Here is a 22023-nt window from a genome sequence, read left to right as displayed (position 1 = left end):
TACCTGTATCAGAGCTGATAGATAAATTTCATCTCAAGAGCTAATTCCTATCACTTGACTTTGAGTCTTATGTTGAGAGAGGTTCTGAAGCCACACCTGGGCTCAGGAAAGAGCACCTAGATGGATTAGGAAGTTGTTTGAACACAGAAGGAGAAGGACAGGAGTAAGTGGGCTGCGTGTTTACTATTCAGAATGTGGACATTGGCTAATGGGCCCCTTTGACTCTCATCTTTTAACTTTAAGGCCTATCAAATATTCAGACTATTGTGCATACTGGACCTATCTCAATACTGTAACTTAGCAATTCTGAATTCACTAAAAAGTAAATGCTTTTCTGGACATATGTATTTCTTGTGACAGTTAAGCTTTATTAGTTAAAAACATAAGGAAAACCCTCTGCTTTGAGCTAACAAAGGCCATCAGCTGATTTACTTTTCAAGGTGCTCTAAACTTCCAGCTGGCTAACCCATAGAACACATATTTTCAGAGGAAGACAAGCTTTTCCTCACTAGTCACCATGGTAGCCTTTTGGTTGCCACCTAGCAATAGGTTTGTGGTTCACACTTTTGCATCAGTGGCTTTGTAATCCATAGGTACTGTTAACTCTTAATAAATGCATGTTATTGTGAAGTAGACTAGGTCATGGGGCATGTTGCCCACCAAGCCATACCCTAGAACATGACGGGATATGTATCAGCCCGATAATGCCCAGACTTGGTTTGCTTCTAAACTGAGGATCAAAGCTCACGCTGTGAGAATTGCACCAGTCAGCAAGCCATCTTCCCTTCTGTGATCCCACTGGAGAAAGCTACTTCAAATGATTAACAATTCGCGTTTACTTTCAAACTGCCGAGTCCAGTTGGCTAAAGAAAGGCACTAGGAAGCCTAAGAATCTAGATTTAATCTCTCAATGGGCCAAATAGCTTCACACTGAGAAACCTCCAGCTCGACTCGTCCCATGGGTTGGAAGGGGGAGAGAGACAGAGACAGTGACAAAGAGACTGACTGAAATAAACTTCAGCACTACCACGGGAAAGACTTAAAGGGCAGGTGCTGCTGAGAGGGCTCCAGCCCTTTCCTGTCCAAGATCACCATGAACAAGTCGTATTCAAGTCTCAATATGGATCTCTGCTGTAGGAACACAGAGGAGGATCGTTAATGTTCTAAACATCTGATGCCCATGTGTATTAATCCATTCTCACGCTGCTGTAAAGAACCACCTGAGACTGGGTAATTTATGAAGAAAAGAGGTTTGACTCACAGTTCTGCAGGCTTAACAGGAAGCATGACTAGGAGGCCTCAGGAAACTTACAATCAATGCAGAAAGTGAAGGGGAAGCAGGCACGTCTTACCACGGCAAAGGAGAAGAACGAGTGAAGAGGGAAGTGCTACACACTTTCAAACAACCAGATCTCGTGAGAACTCACTCACTATCACAAGAACAGCAAGGGGGAAATCCACCTCCATGATTCAATCACCTCCCAGCAAGCCCCTCCCCGGACAAGTGAGGATTACAATTTAAGATGAAATTTGGGTGGTGACACAGAGCCAAACAATATTACCATGGTATCTAGCACAGTTCCTTACATACAGCAATACATTCCTATGGACTGACTACATTTTAAAATAAAAATCCGTTTATTATTATTATTATTTAACATAATACATTATAATAACATCTCTACCAAATTTATTGGAGTAAGTTGGCTCATGCAGAAATCTATAGTACTATGTTAAAAGTCCAAAAGTTTACAAATTAAAAAATGAAATTGATATTACAAAATATTAATTATATTATTTTAAACCTTCATTCAAAATATAAAAGTAGCTGGGCATGGTGGCTCACGCCTGTAATCCCAGCACTTTGGGAGGCCAAAGTGGGTGGATCACTTGAGGTCAGGAGTTCAAGAGCAGCCTGGCCAACATGGTAAAACCCCATCTCTACGAAAAATACAAAAAAACATTAGCTGGGCATGGTGGCACACACCTGTAATCCCAGATACTTGGGAGAACTGAGGCAGGAGAATTGCTCAAATCTGGGAGATAGAGGTTGCGGTGAGCCGAGATTGCGCCATTGCACTCCAGCCTGGGCAAAAGAGCAAGACTCTGCCTAAAAAAAATAAAATAAAAATAAAATAAAATAAATAAAAGTAGAACACAATAAGGATTATGTTGGTTTATTTTCAATAAAGAAAACTGTCTGGTAAACTCCGAAGGCCCTTTCTGGTTTTGGAAAGTAACAGGCAATAGAAAAGAATTCAACAGGCTGGCTACTATTAAGACTTCCTTGATCTGGGGGTCCAGCTAGCTTATATTTATCTCAGCCTCATTCACGACTTCTGCTATGCACAGTGAGAGTTTGCAAATGGAACATTTCTTATGCCATCATGCAAGCATTGCCTCCTCACGCTGGCATTGCCTGCCACCAATAGAAATGTCACATTGTGGAAAATGCAATGAGTGGCTTGTTTCCTGGGGGATGCAAAGAGATGAGCTTTTATATAGAGCAAGGACTTCCTTAGCTGATTCGGCATACTTAGTGCATCTGATATATGGACCTTCTTAATTGAAATTATGTTTAGTCATGCTTTAAAAATGTTGCTTCTAGAAGAATGCAATCTCTTATTTCAGTATCAGGGTTTCTAGCACCTCATTTGGAGAAATCCCTGAAATTCCTCTGTCCTTCCATCTCCTGCATGACTCCAATAACCAGGAAGCACAAGGATGGAAAATGAATTCAGGCAGCATAAGTGGCAACCCTCTCCCACATTTCCTCTCCTCTGCAACCCCCTAGAAGGCTTTTTGAAGTCAGAAGGTGCTCCATAGGAGGTGAGGGCTGACTCTGGCTGCCAGCAAGCAGAAATGTTCAGCTACTTAACACGGGGCCACATGTGGCAGCTACAAAAACATCACCAGGATGTGAAATCTGCTTACTTCAATGGTGTTCTCCCTGCCCTCCAATCTTTTCAAATCTAAGGAGGTATGGAAGTAGATGAACTTGCAGGGAAGGGTGGAGAGAAACATCTTGTGATTTTAGTTGAAAATTTGCATTACATAGTAAATCTCGGAACATTGTCCTGCTGTTTTTTATTCCATGTGGTTCTGAGTCTGCAACCTTGGGGAGCCAGAGTGTTGCATTTAACACAAAGCCTGGTGGCACAGGGGATTTGGAAAGCTGACCACTGGAATATTAGGTGTTTTACATTCATTGTAAGTCAGAAGGAAATATATGTCAGAGTGGGTCCCCAAGGTGTCTTTCTCAGGTTAAGCACTGTACTTATTTAAGTTACTCTAGGGTATAGCTTCCTTTGTCCTGGAGACAAAGGGCTATGTACATTTGCCAAAAATGATGTGAGTCCAGCTTTTTTGCTCCTCTTAGCCTTGGTAAGCTACAGCTTCCACTCCTACTGTTTAGTAGAAGGAATCCACTGCAACAGGACAGTACTCACTCTGCAAATGATTGGTTACTGGAAATGCATGCCTTAGGTTTTCTCCCCAACGCTGACAGGAGTGAAACCAGACCGATGGCCTCTAGGATCTTTCTTCCTCTGAGATGTCATGAGTCCAACCAGTGATTCTGTGATGCTGAGATGGAGAGGGGAACAGTAGAACATGACTGTACCAGTTTTGGCATCACACAGATATGGGTCCAAGTCCTAGTTCTCTCATTCATAAATCTCATAAACTCAAGTAACAACTCATCTTCTCTGAGTCTCCTTTTCCTCACCTGTGAAAATAGGAATTATTCCTTATGGGAATTTAATTGTTTATGGGAATTAAATGAAATACAGCATACTGTCTGGCACATAGTGAATAAATGTGAGCTCTCATTATTAACATTATGAATCAACATGCCTTGTCCACAGACAGTCCTTACATGGACCCTTTCCTTGGAATTCCAGCCATGAATAGGTGCACAAATTTGAATTTGTACACTGCTCACAGGCAACTAAGAAATTTAGTCCCAGGCCGGGAACAGTGGCTCACGCCTGTAATCTCAGTCCTTTGGGAGACTGAGGTGGGTGGATCACGAGGTCAAGAGACCGAGACCATCCTGGCCAACACGGTGAAACCCTGTCTCTACTAAAAATACAAAAATGAGCTGGGCATGGTGGCACGTGCCTATAGTCCCAGCTACTTGGGAGGCTGAGGCAGGAGAATTGCTTGAACCTGGGAGGCGGAGGTTGCACTGAGCTGAGATCGTGCTACTACACACTCCAGCCTGGTGACAGAGAGAGACTCCATCTCAAAAAATAAATCAATAAATATTTATTCCCACTGGGGTCCTTTTACTTGACATGGGTTAAGACCAAGAAAACAAAAGATATTATCAGGCTACTATTTATTCTTATTCCCAAACCAGCTGGAAAATGTTTGAATCTCCATGCCAGAGTCTGTTCATCAGGGCTATCCTGTTATATCAGTCAGTTCTCACACCATTATAAAGAAATACCTGAAACTGGGTGATTTATAAAGAAAAAAGTTTTAATTGGTTCAAAGTTCCACAGGCTGTACAGGAGGCATGGCTGGGGAAGCCTCGGGGAGCTTACAATCGTGGTGGAAGGTGAAGGGGAAGGAGACACATCTGACATGGCTGGAGCAGAAGGAAGACAGAGGTGGGGGGTTGCTACACACTTTTAAACAAGATCTTGTGAGAACTCACTCATTATCATGAGATTAGCAAGGGGGAAATCCACTCCCATGATTTAAGCATCTCTCACTAGGCCCCTCCTCCAATGTTGGAGATTACAATTTGACATAAAATTTGGGTGGGGACACAAATCCAAACCACATCATCTATCTTCTCCACAAGATAGCATTTATTAAGCACTTTCTTGGTGCATATATAGTGCCCTGAGAACAGTGCTCTTCCTAGGGGTAGATAGAACCTTTTCCTGAGGCATTTAGAAATTAGCAGAAGGGACAGGACTTGGACATAAACCATTTGGGCACCTGGTCATAGCCATCAGCTCAGCCATGGGCTAGAAGCAGTGTGATCATGCCCAGGTGGGCAGGCAGGGGAGCTTAGAACTTGCCTTTGTCTGAAACCATCAGACAAAGTTCATCTGTGTTCCCTTGTGCATTCTCTTTCTCTTCCTCCAGAAGAGCACAGATCTGGCAGAGGTTGTGTAGAGGAAAGATGAGTTTGACTGTGGCCATCCTGGAGGTGATGTTCAGTGGCACCGAGTGGGATGAAGATTCCCAGCACAGCACTCAGAAAGCAAGGCATGTTATCTGGGCCTAGGGCTGCCCTTGCCTCCTGAGGTCTACTATTTATCTTAAAGCTAATGGGACCCAACCAAGACTCTTGGCTGGGATTTCATTCCTATTAGAGGATTTTCTTTGAATCAGTCCTCTTTTCCTTGGACACATTCATTCTTCTCCCACTCCTCATGAACCCCAAAACCACTTCCTGTGAGATGCTTCAGCTATAAGAATTCCATGGCCCTGGTGCTAATCCCTTTTCATTTGCTTCTGCCTAATTTTTTTTCTAGAAACATATTCCATCCGTAACCATTAGACCAATTCATGATCTTCCCAATACCTTGAAAGTGGATTTCTTTGCCTATGTACATGTCTGCTGTTTTTCTTCTCTAACGGTTACTTAATCCTTGACTGAGAACCTTCTAATTGACCACCTCCTGGGTCAAGACATCCCTATCAGAAGTGTTCATGTCTACTGGACTTAGTCATGGAACTCTAACATTACTGACTTTCTTAACCTATTGTCTAAAACATTGTCATTAATTAGGGAAGTTCAAGTTTCATAGAAAGAAACTATTAGAACCCACTTCCCATATCTACAGTCAATGGGTACTTTGTGAAAATTAGAAAAAGACTCCCTTTTCTCAAGATGCTTCGTTTTCATTTGCTGAAAACTGTCAAGATAAATGTACACAATCTACCATGTCTGCAATATAAATAATGTTCTTGTGCAGTGCACAACCTGCAGAAATTTACATGTTGGTACCGCCAAAGGAAGGGACTCTTTACTAAAGGTAACAGGAAAGATGATCTACAAGATGTTAAACCACTTAGTTAGTAGTTGACAAATTCGATGTGAAGGCCCTATCTGTTTGATTCACCACTATTTCCCAGTAGGACTAAATTGTAATGGGTATTATAATTATCTTAACTACCACCAATATGATTTGGGACTCAATATACGTAAAGAATGGTGTTGCTCTATTAAGAATAAGATCTACTAATTATCTTAGTATAATAGTGTGAATGGATATTCACACAGACTCAGAGTATGTCTCTACAGATTTCTTATTCATTACAAAAAGAAAACTTGACAGTGGAGAAGCTGATAGACATCACCTTTACCAAGCAGTTGAAGGCAATGTCACCAATACTGTAACAAGGCAACACCATGTACCTTCTGATGTGATGAACTGAGAAGAACTCAGCATCACTCTGGGGTTTTCCTGTATTTAATCCCAAGGGAACATCATTAAAACCCAATTAGAAGGACAGTCTAGAAAACAACTGGCCTGGGCCCATCACAAATGTCAGGGGGGGAAAAAAAAAACTGTTCCAGATTAAAGAAGACCAAAGATACATGACAACAAATGAAAAGGGTAAGCCTTGATTAAATCCTGGATTGGAAGAAATACTGCAAAAACATTACTGTGATGATTAGTGAAATTTGAATACAGGTCGATTAGATACTAGTATTGTATCAACGTTTAAATTTCCCAAATTTGATAATTATACTGTGAAAGTATTTATGGGTAGAAGGTCACAGGATCTATGAGGGATAATAGAATGAAAGAAAGCAAATATAACAAAATGTGAACAATTGGTGAATCAAGGTGAAGAGTATATATAAGAATTCATTGTACTACTCTTGCAAATTTTCCATATGTTTAAAAATGCTCAAAAGAAAAAGTTCTAAAAAAAAATTCTTATTATTTGAAAAAAATATATATTATTCTGGTAGAAATAAGCAAGAGTGGACAACTTTCACTGCAAGATGGTGAGCTTCTAGTTTAAACTGGAGGATGAAATAAACAAATCCTTCCTTGACAGCATTGTAAGCAAGCAAGGAGTCATCCCCCAATCAAACATTCAATGAATTTGAATTAGTCATCTAGTTGGAAATTAACTATGGAGGATAGACTATATACATTTAATCTCCCTTCTTTCCTAAAACGCCCTGAAGTTATTACCCAGAAATACAAAAAGAGTGCAACTGTACAAAGAAAAAGAGAATAAAGATGTACCTGGATAAAGGATATCAAAATAATTTTAAAGGGAATCAAAACCATTTCAGAAGGCAGAAAGTGGGTAGTGAATTAATACATTGGTGTTAAAGAGTGAAACTATAATCTAAATCCTGCAGAAAGGAGCAATGAGAATGAATCCCATGGCCCCTAAAGGCTCAGGAATCAGAGGAGCCAGGTATGGGGTGGATGGGGGATGAGGCTCACATGGAGAGAGAGGTTTAAAGCCTGTCTGCAGCAGTCAGAATCCCAGATCTCCTACTCCCCCTTCTGCATCCAGGTGACTGTTTGGATAGGAGAGATTAAATTAGAGTCTCCATATTTAGGGATGTCAAGCATAGAGAAGGGCTGAAGCAACACACAGGGCTTAAAAAAGAAGCATACTGAATGGTGTCCTGTCCCTTTCTTCCTTCCAGCTTCCAGAACACCAGCAGCTAAAAGATGCCTCTCCAAAAGGAGACTGGGAAGTTCATCTCTTGAGACCCAAAATTTTAGATCCAAGAGTAGGAAGGCCCCCCCATAGAAATAGCTAAGGTTGGCTTGCCACCTGATCACATGGCAGTGAAATTCATCCACCACCAAGCTCCACAAATGGACACAGAGGATCTAATTAGCTTTCTAGTAAGAATGTAATCTTAAATATTACAGCTAATGACTACAAGACATTTGAGGAGATCGTTCAATATGAAAGAGAAAGACCTAAACAAATAGAAAAATGGGATATGGAGAAAGCTGAGAACATGCAGACCACAAAAAACAACAGTGTATAAAATTGTATTATTAATAACCTCAGAGAAATAAAACCTCAGAAACATAAAACTTCAGATAAATAAAAGAATATACTGTATCTATGAAACAAAAACAGGCTGTTACAGAACAGGAAAAATCAGGGTATAAGATGGACCCTTGGAAAAGTGTGATACTGACAGTGCAGACATTTTCAGATGAAGATATTTTATTTCTGTGCATACTTCTTTAGAAAACTATGGAAGGATGAGCTCCATGAACATGAGAAACAAGAGAGACAGAAAGACATGAAACCAAGAAAACAGGGACTCCAACACGGGAAAACACAAAAATAAATTTCAGGATGGCAGCTAGGTGACAAAGTAAAATGCAATTGATCCAAATTAGAGAAGGATAAAAATAAATTTCCTGGAGAGAGTTCTTTAGAAAAGAAAAACCAAATAACCAAAAGAGAATTGATAAATTATGCTCTGATACATATAACTGTTTATAAAATCTTGATAGAATATCGAGGATGGGTTTGATGGAGCATATGGAACTAATCAAATATAAAAAAAGGTCATTATTATCTTCAAAAAATTTTAAAAAAATAATTAGGGAAGTTCAGGTGCATTATTTTTCCCAGTAGTACATTGTATTTACAGGCATAATAATAATCTTCATACTGAATACTCATTTAACCAAGAATTATATTGGAATTTATTATATCAGAAATTAATACTAAATTCCAAAATTATATTGGAATCCCTATATTGGAGCAATAGGAATGGTAAAGTAATGAAGTTATAGATTCATGTCGTCAATGAAAGTCAATAAAATATATCCATTATTGATGTAGCCATAATTGAAAACTAAAAAAATAGCAGTAATCGTAGTATTTAGAAATGTGAAGGCAAATGACAGAAGAAACCCTGAGACATTTTTAAAGGGTTGCCTCTGAAGAGTAGAGAAGGGGTAAAGAAGAGTGAGGCAAAGACCTTCTCTTTTCTTTATAAGCCTCTTAATGCTGTTTCATTGTCAATTATTTCATCATTGTTATCTTGATGAAAATAAAAAGCAAAAAGAAAAATTAATAGCTTAATTGAAACATCAGAGTAAAACACAACTCAAACAGGTTGTGTATTGTTGAAATGAAGCTGAGCTGGGTGTGGTGGCTCATGTCTGTAATCCCAGCACTTTGGAAGTCCAAGGCAGGCGGATCACTTGAGGTCAGGAGTTGGAGACAAGCCTGGGTAACATGGTGAAACCCTGTCTCTACTAAAAATATATATATATATATGTGTGTGTATATATATGTATATATATGTGTATATATATAGATAGATAGATAGATATGTGTGTGTGTGTGTGTGTGTGTATATACATATATAGCCGGTGTGATGGTGCATGCCTATGGTCTCAGCTATTCAGGAGGTTGCGGCAGGAGGATCACTTGAGCCTGGGAGGCAGAGGTTGCAGAGAGCCGAGCTTGAGCCACTGAACTCCAGCCTGGGTTACAGAGTGAGACCCTGTCTCAAGAAAAAAAAAAAAAAAGAAAAGAAAGAAAGAAATGAAGTGGATTTCTTAATGCAGTAGAGAAAGCAAACTCAGAGATGACAAATATGAAAGAACCAGAGTGAGATGAGCTATTTCTCAAGGTCACTGAAAGGCATACCTTGTAGGACAATGAACTTCGTTAGCAGGGTTGGGCCTGGGGTGAGCAGGTGAGGGTGGGGACTAGGGCAAGGTGCCTAGAATGCAAAATTCAGGGAGACCTGCACCACCCTGAAAGCAAGTGCCTCAACTTGGTACCCTATGGGTTCACCCTCTTGCCAGCCTGTCTGTTGGATCCCACCACTCGCAGTGGTGGGTACAGTGGATTATAGCTGCTGTGTTTGTAGCTGAAAATCTCTCTCCAAACATGGAGAAATGTGCTTAGGGAAAGCTCACTGCTTGAGGGCTAAGGCAGGGTGAAAGCCAGAAAAATGTGATACAATTACACTCTTCAAAAGACAGCGAGGAAAAGAATCACAAGGCAGCTCTGGCTGTTAGTCTCACAGGAAGAAGTGCCGCCCTGGAGTGAAGGATTCCTACTGTAATCAAAGGGAACAAAGGGGGCATTTTACATCAATTAATGGTACAGCCCACTAAGAAGATATAGCAGATTTAGACCTTTATTCCATGAAAAAGAAAAGCACCAATACGTAAACAACTTATTGAAAATTCAGGAGAACTTTTGAAAACTACAAGCTCTCAGAGACTCACAAGTGAGGCATATGGAAAATAAGAATGTAGAGGAGGCCAGGCACGGTGGCTCACGCCTATAATCCCAGCACTTTGGGAGGCATAGGCAGGTGGATTGCTTGAGCCCAGAAGTTCAAGACCAGCCCAGGCAACATGGCAAAACCTTACCCCCACCAAATATACAAAAATTAGCTGGGCATGGTGGCATGCACTTGTGATCCCAGGTATTCGGGAGGCCAAGGAGGGAGGATCACTTGAGCCCAGGAAGTCAAGGCTGCAGTGAGCTATGATCAGATAACTGAACTCCAGCTTCCTCGATAACAGAGGGAGACTCTGCGAGACAGACAGAGAGAGAGAGAGAGACAGAGAGAGAGAAAGAAGAGAAGAGAAGAGAAGAGATAAAAGAAAAGAAAGAAGGGAGGGAGGGAGGGAAGGAGGAAGGTAGGAAGGAGGGAAGGAAGGAAGGAAGGAAGGAGGGAAGGAAGGAAAGAAGGAAGGAAGGAAAGGAGAAAGAAAGAAGAGCATTTGAAACACAAAATTAACAAGCTTGATTTAATAAGTGGACTTAAGATACATTTCCTAAAGAGAGAATACACATTCTTGTTAAACATGTATGAAATATTTACACATAACTATGTTTTTAACCACAAAGGAAATCTCAGTATATTATCCAAAGGGGAAATCATACAGGCTCCATTCTCTGGCTATAATGAAAAAAAAAAAGCTAGAAATGAATAATAAATCATAGCTTTCTCCTCCTCTTCTATCTATGCCTCTCTCTCTACAAGACATTACTCTAGCCACTTAGATTGTTTTTAAAAATTCTCTTTTCAAGATAACTCTTTGATTAGAAAAAAGTACAAAATTATGGACTATTCAGTTATGAAAAACAGTAAAAACAATACATAGAACAACTAGTAGACACAGCCAAAACTAAACTTAGAGGATAATTTATAGCCAAAACGTACTTATTAAAAATCAAGCAACATGAAAAACAACAGCAACTATGCATTCAGCCAGAAAACTCAGCGAAAGGTCAAACACATCAACTAAAACGAAGTAAAAGGAAGAATTTGTATATGATGGGGCTCAGGACACACAACTCCAAAATTTAACACCTTGGAAATGAGAAAACAGCAGGAGCAGGAAGGTCCTTCTCACCCTTCTTCCCTGAAGCAGACCATAAAACCTGAAAATGTCACTCTCTGACTTTCTCCCTCCTTGAATAAGGATGCCCTCTGGGTAAAGGGCAAGACAGCTGTCACATAAGCGTTTTCAGGAGAGACCCTTATGTGACAGGTGTCTTGCCCTATACTCAGAGGGAAGGAACGTCACACAGGAATGCCAGGAAGAATCTGAACAAACAGGCCTTGCTAAGTCCCCCCACTCAAGTTTGTGACCACTAGGTCATACTGAGTCAGCCAAGTATAAAAGGGTCCCCGGAGAGCCTCTCACCAGCCTGCACACTGGGAGGAAAGGGCATGGGGGTGAAGGCCCCTGAAGTTGGCAACGTTTGCAGTGGGGAGGAGCCTGACTCCTCCTCTTCCTGGGTGGAAGCTGAGATTCAATCTGCGAGGCGGAGGCATATGCTAGCAGGACTTCCGCTCTGCTGAGGGTCCCAGTTTCCCTTTTGTTTCCTTTTTGCCCAATAAATTCCATTTTTCTCACCCTTCAAAGTGTCTCAACCCTAACATTTCATGGCCATGTTACAAGGACCCCATTTTTAGCTGAACTAAGGAGAGTCCTGCATCAATACCCTTCTATCCTCCAATCATGCTTCTGCAAGGACTGTCCGTTCTTCAACAAACCTAAGCATAAAAACACATAGATTTCCCTATTTCTTTGGGTCTTCACTTCTGAAGTTTCCCATGCAATGTAAAACTTATATTAAATAATTTTGTAAGCTCTTCCCTTGTTAATCTGTCTTTTGTCATAAAGGCCTTAGCCATGAACCTGGTGATGAGGGGTAGAAGGAATGGATATTACGTTTTCTCCCCTACAAATAAAAAGGAGAACAAAAGAAATATCAATGAAAACAAAACTTTTTTTAAAAAACTGAAAACATCAATAAAATAAAAGTGTGGCAAGTGTGACAAAGAAAAGAAGTGGAGAAACCAAGTTAAACCACATTTGGATTAAGAAAGTGGATACAATTACAGATAAGGAAAATATTTTTATTTTTATTTAATTTTATTTTTTGAGATAGGGTCTCACTCTGTCCCCCCGGCTGGAGTGCAGTGGCACGATCTCCGCTCACAGCAACCTCCGCCTCCTGGGTTCAAGTGATTCTGATGCCTCAGCCTCCTGAGTTGCTGAGACTATAGGCACCTACCACCACGCCTAGCTAATTTTTGTATTTTTAGCAGAGACAGGGTTTCACCATATTGGCCAGACTGGTCTTAAACTCCTGACCTCAAGCAATCCACCCGCCTCAGCTTCCTAAAGTGCTGGGATTAGAGGTGGAAGCCACCACACCTGGCCTTGGGAAAGATTTTTAAATAAAAATATTATGTAGAACTTTACAGTGATAAATTGAAAATCCAAATGAAATGGATTTAGTATTTTAATAAAATACTAAATATTTTAAAAATAATTCAAATAGACTCCCTTCCTTTCTTCTCCAAAAACAAAATAAAATACATGTTCATTCATTCAACAAATATTTGTTAGCCATTATTGTGAGGTATTTTGAGCCAAGATTAGCAAGATAATGTGCTTTCCCCTAAATCAATCTATAAATTCAATGTATTCACAATCAAAATCCTGAAGAAATTTTAAAATGGGATTTGCAAACTGATTCTCATCTTCATCTGAAAATGTAAATGTGTGAGAAGTTAAAATTTTTTAAAAGTTAAAAACAGGAGACTTGCCTTAATAAATATCAAAACACATTACAAAAATGCCTACAGAGTCACAATTCTGCAAAGACATTTCCCTCCCTCTGTCAGAGGTGTTTGAACCAGAGTGACTCCATCTTGAATACAGTCTGGGTAAAATGAGGTGGAAATCCACTGGGTTGCATTTTCAGAAGGTTAGGCATTCTGTTACACTATGAGGTAGGAGGTTGGCACAAGACACAGGTCACAAAGACCTTGCTGATAAAACAGCATATGGTAAAAAAGCTGGCCAAATCCCACCAAAACCAAGATGGCGACAAAAGTGACTTCTGGTCATCCTCGCTGCTCATTATATGCTAATTATAATATATTAGCATGCTAAGAGACACTTCCACCAGTGTCATAAGAGTTTACAAGCACCATGGCAACGTCAGAAAGTTACCCTATATGATCAGTTCCAGGAATTGCCCACCGCTTTCCCAGAAAACACATGAATAAGCCACCCCTTGTTTAGTGTATTATCAAGAAATAATTGTAAGTATCCTTAGGTGAGCAGCCCACACTGCTGCTCTGCCTATGGTGTAGCCATTGTTTTATTCCTTTACTTTCTTAATAAACTTGCTTTCACTTTACTCTATGGACTTGCCCTGAATTATTTCTTGTGGTTAATCCAGGAACCCTCTTTTGGGGTCTGGATCAGGACCCCATTCTGATAACACCCCACACCCCAAAGCCTGTTCACAGTTGTTACTGCCAGGAGCGGACTTGGACTGGAGGGGAGAGGGTGTAGAGAATGGGGAGGAGGATTTTTACTTTTCCCCTTTGTATAAGTTTTCCATTGCTGCTATAACAAAGCACCACAAACTTGGCAGTTGAAGTGACATAAATTTATTTTACAGCTCTGGTCCAAAGTCTGAATTAGGTCTTACTGGGCAAAAATCTAGGTGTCAGCAGTGTGTGGTTCTTTTCTGGAGGTTCTAGAGGAGAACTTCTTTTCTTGCCTCTTCCAAGTGTCTAAATGCTGCCCACATTCCTTGACTGGTGATTCCATTCCTTCAACTCTGAAGCCAGCAATGCTCAGTCTTCGTGTTGTGTCACTCCTGTACTGCATCTTCTGCCTCCTTCTTCCACATTTGAGGACCCTTGTGATTACACTCAGTTCACCTAGATAATCCAGGGTAATCTCCCTATTTTACAGTCAGCTAATTAGTGACTTTAAGTACATCTGCCGTCTTAATCACCTTTTGCTGTGTAATGCAACATATTCAGCTTCTGGAAATTGGGATAAGGACATCTCTGGACGGTCATTATTCTGCCTACCACAACTAGAGCTTCCTAAACTGTTTGTATTTGTTAACTTAGAAATGTGTATTACTTTTATAATTTAAAATTAAGAGTACCTGATAGTGAGCATTTTTTAAAAAGCTATAAAGACTTAAACTTACTTTTATGTTATAATGATAAAAAAGTTGATGTTGTAGGATTAGGCAAATGAAACATTACCAAAAACAAACAAACAAACAAACAAACAAAAACCCTGGCAATTCAGAGACATATATAGGCAGGATATAGCATTAGACAAAGGTCATATTTCAAGCCATGGAGGAAAAAGAATGGACAATGTATAAGAGGAAACTGTGGGTGTTACTGGAAATAAAAGATTTGATCTTTATGTCATACCACACAATCAAATAAATCCCATGGGGTTTAAAGATCAAAACTTCAAAAAAAATTAAAAGTAGTAGGCAAAAAATGTAGGAAAATATACTAGTAATTTTGGGTGTGCGTTTCTTACACTGCAATCCATAAAGCAAAACTAGATAATATTCAATTCAAAGTCAAAATATAAGAGGCTGAGAAAAAATATTTGATAAAGTATAACAAAGAGTTAGTAGCCGTAATTAATAAAGATCTTTTGTAATCTGATGAGAACTCAGCAATATGGGAAAATGAACAAAAAACATAAACAGGATGATTCTCAGAAGAAGAAATGTAATGGCAACACATATGTGAAATCACATTCAAACTCACTAATGAGGAATGGCAAATTACAAGGGAAAAAACAGGTATTTCTGTAGGCACATTTTGTTAGCTAAGAGCTCAGATTCTGGTGTGCCAAACCTCCTGGGTCTGCTGATTACTCACCGTGGAGCCTTGGACGAGCTAAACCCTGTACCTCAGTTTCCCTATATGGAAAATAGGGATAATAATACCTCTTAATTATTTATTGCAAAGATAGAATAAGTTAATACATGTAAAGGTGTTTTGAATAATGCATGGCATAGAGTAATCAATAGATGGCAATTCAATATTGTATTATGACATATACACAAAGATGTATATACAAACATGTGCTGCAAGCTCACACACTTAGCACACTCACAAATTCCCCATGGGCCACCGGGTGCCGTGGCTCACGCCTGTAATCCCAGCACTTTGGGAAGCAGAGGCAGGTGAATCACTTGAGCTCAAGAGTTCAAGACCAGCCTGGGCAACATGATGAAACCCTGTCTCTACCAGAAATGCAAAAAAATTAGTCAGGCGTGATGGCATGCATCTGTGGTCCTAGCTACTCTGGAGGCTGAGGGGGGAAAATTTCTTTGAGCCTGAGAGGCAGAGGTTGCAGTAAGCCGAGGTGGCACTGCTGCACTCCAGCCTGGGTGACAGAGTGAGACTCTGTCTTAAAAAAAAAACAAAAAAACAAAATTCCCCATGGCATTATTTGCCAAAACGAAAACTGGATATATGGCTTTAAAGGACATGGATAGGAAATAAGTAAATTTTTTACCTCCAAAATAGAGATAATAAATAGCTATTAAATACAATAAGAATGATCTTGAGCACCTATAGAGGAACATGTCTGTAATAAAATAAGTGAAAAGCCGGGCACAGTGGCTCAGGCCTGTAATCCCACCATTTTGGGAGGCTAAGGTGGGCGGATCACAAGGTCAAGAGATCGAGACCATCCTGAACAACATGGTGAAATCGCATCTCCACTAAAAATACAAAAATTAGCCAAGTGTGTTGGCGGGCATCTGTAATCCCAGCTATTTGGGAGGCTGAGGCAGGAGAATCGCTTGAACCCGTGAGGCAGAGGTTGCAGTGGGCTGAGATGGCACCATTGCACTCCAGCCTGGGCAACAGAGTGAGACCCATCTCAGAAAAAAAATAAAATAAACAAATAAAATAAAAAGTGAAAAAAAAAAGCAAGTCACAGACTTCTATGGAATAATACTAATATGATATATGTAATATATACATATAATACACCCATATGTTCCTATGTAGAATATGCACAGAACATGTTACAAAAGGACTCCTTCAAATTGTTAGCAAAAGTGACCACCAGGCAGGGAAGTAGGACAGGCGAGAGAGTCAAAGGGAGAGGGAGACTTTATCAAATAAACTACAATTTTTTTTTTTTTTTTTTTTTGAGACGGAGTTTTGCTCTTGTTGCCCAGGCTGGAGTACAGTGGCACAATCTCGGCTCACTGCAATTTCTGCTTCCCGGGTTCAAACAATTGTCCTGCCTCAGCCTCCCACATAGCTGGGATTACAGGCACCTGCCACTATGCCTGGCTAATTTCTTGTATTTTTAGTACAGACAGAGTTTCACCATCTTGGCCAGGCTTGTCTCAAACTCCTGACCTCAGGTGTTCCACCTGACTCAGCCTCCCAAAATGTCAGGATTACAAGAGTGAGCCCCACACCCAGCCTACATTCTTCTTCTCTATTTTTTCTTTTAATGTAAGCATGTATTGTTTTGTTTTTGTTTTTTGAGATAGAGTCTCACTTTATTGCCCAGGCTGGAGTGCAGTGGTGCAATCTTGGCTCACTGTAACCTTTGCCCGCCAGGTTCAAGTGCTTCTGATGTCTCAGCTTCCCAAGTAGCTGGAATTACAGGTGCATGCCACCACGCCCAGCTAGTTTTTGCATTTTTAGTAGAGACAGGGCTTTGCCATGTTGGCCCAGCTGGTTTTGAACTCCTGACCTCAAGTGATCCACTGGCCTCGGCCTCCCAAAGTGCTGGGATTACAGGCGCGGGCCACCGTGCCCAGTCCATGTATTGCTTTGAAAAATACAAAAAATAAAATAGAAAAGAAATATAAATAAATTCTCAAAAACTGATACAGGGACAATGGTAAGCAAAAGAAAATTATGAAATCAATGTATCCTATAACTTTTTTTCCAAAAGATATAAAATGATTGGCAAAGGAATTAGTCCAGTCATGCTTCAAAGAATGTTAGTTTAGCTATGGGGTTTCTAATACTTTGAATGAGAGCTAAAATGTCAAAGTCATACATCTTTCAAGGATAACAATTCTCTAATAGCCTTCATTAATTGCTTCCATTGTACATAATATTTGTAGGTTTTACATCTCCAGGAAAGTAATGTTTGCACATTCAAACCGTGTACCTTCAATATTACTTAGGTGACATAAACAAATTAAAATAAGGCCAATGTATACCAGTTGTGTTTATCAACCTGATCCCCTCTGAAAACGAGAAATGCAGTCAAATACCCTTTAATACTATTTATTAGTGGAGTAATATAATACATTTTGACAAGTCGAACAGTTGTAACAGGAGGCTATTTAAGTCTCTACAGGGCCTGTTTAGAATGAAAACAGGAGTGAGAGACAGCTCTATAGCTGGGTTTTAAGAACAGTTCAGCCATCAACTATATCCTAACCAAGTACTTTTATCCAGTTAATTTACGGAGTGAATCCCTTAGGGTCTCTAGCCGTCTACCCCTGCAGCTCATTAGAGCCCAATATCCAACTTTTCTCATTGTAGCACTGAAAGCATTTATGCTTAAAATGTAATTAAACTTAAAACAAACAAGATCTTTATCCCCTGACAGTCTCACTATTTTTAAATTGACAAAGGCATGAACTTATATAGGATTATTTAGCAAGCACTATACATTTCAGCCACTTATGGCAAGACATTTGCCCAACTGTTCATCCTGCATGCAATTAGAAATCTAAATACTTGGGTAACGGGTTTCTATTGGGAATTAAACTTGCAGATCTCTTACAAACGAGTAATGTGGTAAGACTTGCTGTCCAATGAGGTGTCTTATTGAAATATCCCAGGCCATTTCACTTGTCACAGCTGTCGTTTCAGCCGCTTGCACTCACAGTGTATAGCTTTCATTACGAAAATAGAAATTTGTGTCCTAAGTGCTGTTACATTACTAATGCTAAATATTTAATTCCCTGGGGTTCCAATTATGGTTGAGCACTGGCAACACTGATTCTACTTTTTAATAACAACTGTAAAAGCAATTTGAGCATTTTTCAATTAATTAAATACATAGTGAACGAGTAACCTCTTGTCATTTTGCCCTCCAGGACCTGAGCTAATTGGTATAAAATAAAATGTTTTGAAAATTAACTGATATTCTGGTCTGCACACTGTTATACCATTAAATTAGTTTGCAAAATGAAGTTTGTCTTCTAATAGTTACACTCAATAGAGTCTGCAGATGTGAGTAAGTACCTGCATTTTATGTACGTCACGGTGCCTCTAATTAGAGCCGAGTTGAAAGTCGACTGTAGTTTCTCCAAACACCAATCAGTATCAATAATACTTTGCATTGTTCACAGATAAATGCAACATATTTCAAAATAGGGAAGTTTCCCAGGTTTCATTACATGTTTTCACAATTTAGCTTAAATGTTTTGAAAGTTTGTTCACAGGAATTACTATTGTTAATTATATTCACGTAGGAAAGTTCAAAAAAAATTTTATATTTTTTTCACAAAAGAAAATTACAAATCGGATGCCTGGGAAAGCTCTTCCTTTTCAAATGCTTTGTGGCAGTTTCTCGTTTCACCATAGAACAATGTCATAAATAAGCTCTAAATTGGTGTTTCAGCTGAAAAGGATGAATTATAAAAGCAGATGCCATTTTACTCACATTTTAAAATAAACCTTTTTCTGAAGTACAATGAAATCTGATTAAAGAGACCATCTCCTTGTAGAAAAACGTCTCTGACAGGTGTTCTTCCAGCCCAGAGTCTTGATTGGCCATAATCTAAACTCCATGCTCGGAAAGTGAATGCCTTTTCAGCAGCTGTCTGCCTAACAGAGATGATCCCCTAAACAGGTTTCACTGAATTAGGAATCTCAGCAGAAGCATTAGGGCTCATGGACTAAGACACAGAAAGTGAAATTAATCACGCTGGGAGAGAGAGAAAAAAATAATAGGGAAAATTTAATCACTTCCATACCCATCTTTAGGGTTAAAACTTTAATATTTCTAAGATTTTAGTAACATCTTTGAGAAATGAATTTTTAATTATAGGACTAACTGGATAGCACCAGTCGGTTAAATAAATAAATCAGCCTAAATTTCTGATTAAAAAAAAAACTTAACTGGGTAAAGAGAACATATTAGAATTCTGAGGTTGAGTTGACTTTTCCGGAAGTAATCTCCAGTCAATCAGCAAATACACACACTCACATATAAATGAAAATAAAAATAAAAATTTATTTAAGGTTTATTTAAATATTAATCTATATGGAAGGTAATATCTTAATAGACCTTTAGAAACAACAGCTTAATATATCTTATAAAATAATTCTTAAAACAATAAGCCATAGAATTTCTAAAAGACGTATTACATCCAGTTATACAAATTATTTTTGCCAAAGACCTTTTTTTTTTCCAGCCCAAAAAACGGCTATATTTTAAAATCAAAAAGTCAAAATTGGCCAAGCATGGTGGCTCATGCCTCTAATCCCAGCACTTTGGGAGGCCAAGGCGGGTGGATCATGAGGTTGGGAGTTCAAGACCAGCCTGGCCAATGTAGTAAAACCTCATCTCTACTAAAAATACAAAAATTAGCCGGACATAGTGGTGCACACCTGCAATCCCAGCTACTTGGGAGGCTGAAGCAGGAGAATTGCTTGAACTGGGGAGGCAGAGGTTGCAGTGAGCCGAGATTGCACTATACTCTAGCCTGCGTGATAGAGCAAGACTCTATCTCAAAAAAAAATAAATAAATAAATCAAAATAAAGAAAACTTATGCTTTGAATACCAGTGGCACAGATATTTTTTATATGAAGAAATGGACCAGAATTTAACTGACTTCTAATATGTGGCCAAAACACAACTAAACAAAACAACACCCAGTTCTCTAAAAACATGAGACGGTTATAATTAAAGTTACTATATTTAGTATCAGGGTCCCCAGTTATTGCACCAAGCTAACCAGTTGGAGTTGGTCATCAAATCCCAGACAGTCTCCACCCATCTCCAGCTGCAGCAGCAGGATGACGACTAGCCGCAGATGATGAGACATGGACCCCCTCAGGATCACATGCCCATCAAGTTCCCCTCCTTGTGACCTGACACTCCATGTACTCACAGGGGTTGGCAGCCCCAATCTACACAGTCAGAACTAAGTCTCACCTATTATCCCACCAATACCAGTACATGAAGCCAGTGAGAAAACTCCACCGACCTTGGAAGCAGAGGATCTGAGCTCAAAGTTGAGAGTGCGAACAGTGGTGTGATCTAGGATGGGTCACTCCACACCTCTGCACCCCTGATCTCCTGCCTCTGACATGGGGGACAATGTAATCTCTGCATTGTTCTCAAGGTCCAGTGAGAAAAGATGAAGCTGCTGCAGAAGTTGTAAAGCAGCATGTAAATGTAAGATACCCAAGGCTTCCAGGCTAACGTTTACCTGCCATTTAACAAAGCATTTCTCATGTTACTGTGCAAAGTACCTAAAGTAAAAAACATATGCAGTGAATCCATAATAATGTGCCTAACAAAAAGAGAAAGGTTAGAATAATTGTGGACTCTGCAATTTTCACTAGAGATGCTGTTTTAGAATTAAGGCTTTAGGCTGAGTGCAGTGGCTCATGCCTGTTAATTCCAGCACTTTGGGAGGCTGAGGCAGGCAGATCACTTGTGGTCGGGAGTTCAAGATCAGCCTGGACAACATGGCGAAACCCTGTCTCTACTAAAAATACAAAAAATAGCCAGGCATGGTAGTACGTGCCTGTAATCCCAGCTACTTGGGAAGCTGATGCATGAGAATCACTCGAATCTGGGAGATGGAGGTTGCAGTGAGCCGAGATTGTACCATTGCGCCCCAGCCTGGGTGACAGAGCGAGACTCTGTCTCAAAAAAATAAAAAATAAAAAATTAAGGCTTTAGCTTTAGTCCCAGTAAATTACAAGTCAAAAGAAGATATATTTAGAGTTTATTTAAAAAAAAAGGGGGGGGAGCAATAGGATAAAGAAGAGAAGGGGAATTAACAGGATATTATCTCAATATAGGTGTCATTTAATAAACCATAAACTTAAAATGAGGCCTGCTTCAATTTTATTTTCTAAGGTGTATTCAACTATTTCCCTTAGTTCCCAGACTCGAGGCCTGATGGCTCACCTATCCTGGTTAGAATCAGCCTCTGCAGAACTCTGTGAAGTGGGGCAGGATGTCAAAGGAGGGGGTTAGAGCAGATGCCCCTCATTTTAACACCCAATTGGCTAAAATACACAGAGAACTGAGAAAAGACTTGCTTGCAAGTTCATATACAACTGTGGCATCTGGCCCATTAGTGGGCTCTGGAAGCCCTTTTTCATGCTTGCTATCTTCTAATAAGCTCCACTACCTGGTCTCCCAGTCCACAGAAGCATAAAAGCAGCACTTTGAAGGGCAGGGCAAGGCCCACAGGTAGAGCCTATGAGAAATACAGCTGACAGCAATTGAAGAAACAGAAAGCTTCCAAGAAACGCTAATGAGAGCTAAACAGAAAATAAAAAACCAAAATAACTAAAACAAAACAAAAGGGCCAAGTCCTTTCATGAGAACAGTCCAATTCTTACTGATGACGATGAGTTATTACCAAAGTTAAATGAGACTTGATATGCTTTCAAGATGAGAGGGGAAAGTATAATCCATTTTAGAAAGATTTCCATCACAAATAGTTAATGTTAATTCTGAAAACTGGGCTATCTTGAA

This window comes from Papio anubis, chromosome 18 (assembly GCF_008728515.1).
Source record: "Papio anubis isolate 15944 chromosome 18, Panubis1.0, whole genome shotgun sequence".
Classification (NCBI taxonomy): Eukaryota; Metazoa; Chordata; class Mammalia; order Primates; family Cercopithecidae; genus Papio; species Papio anubis.
This window is presented reverse-complemented; position numbering follows the sequence as displayed.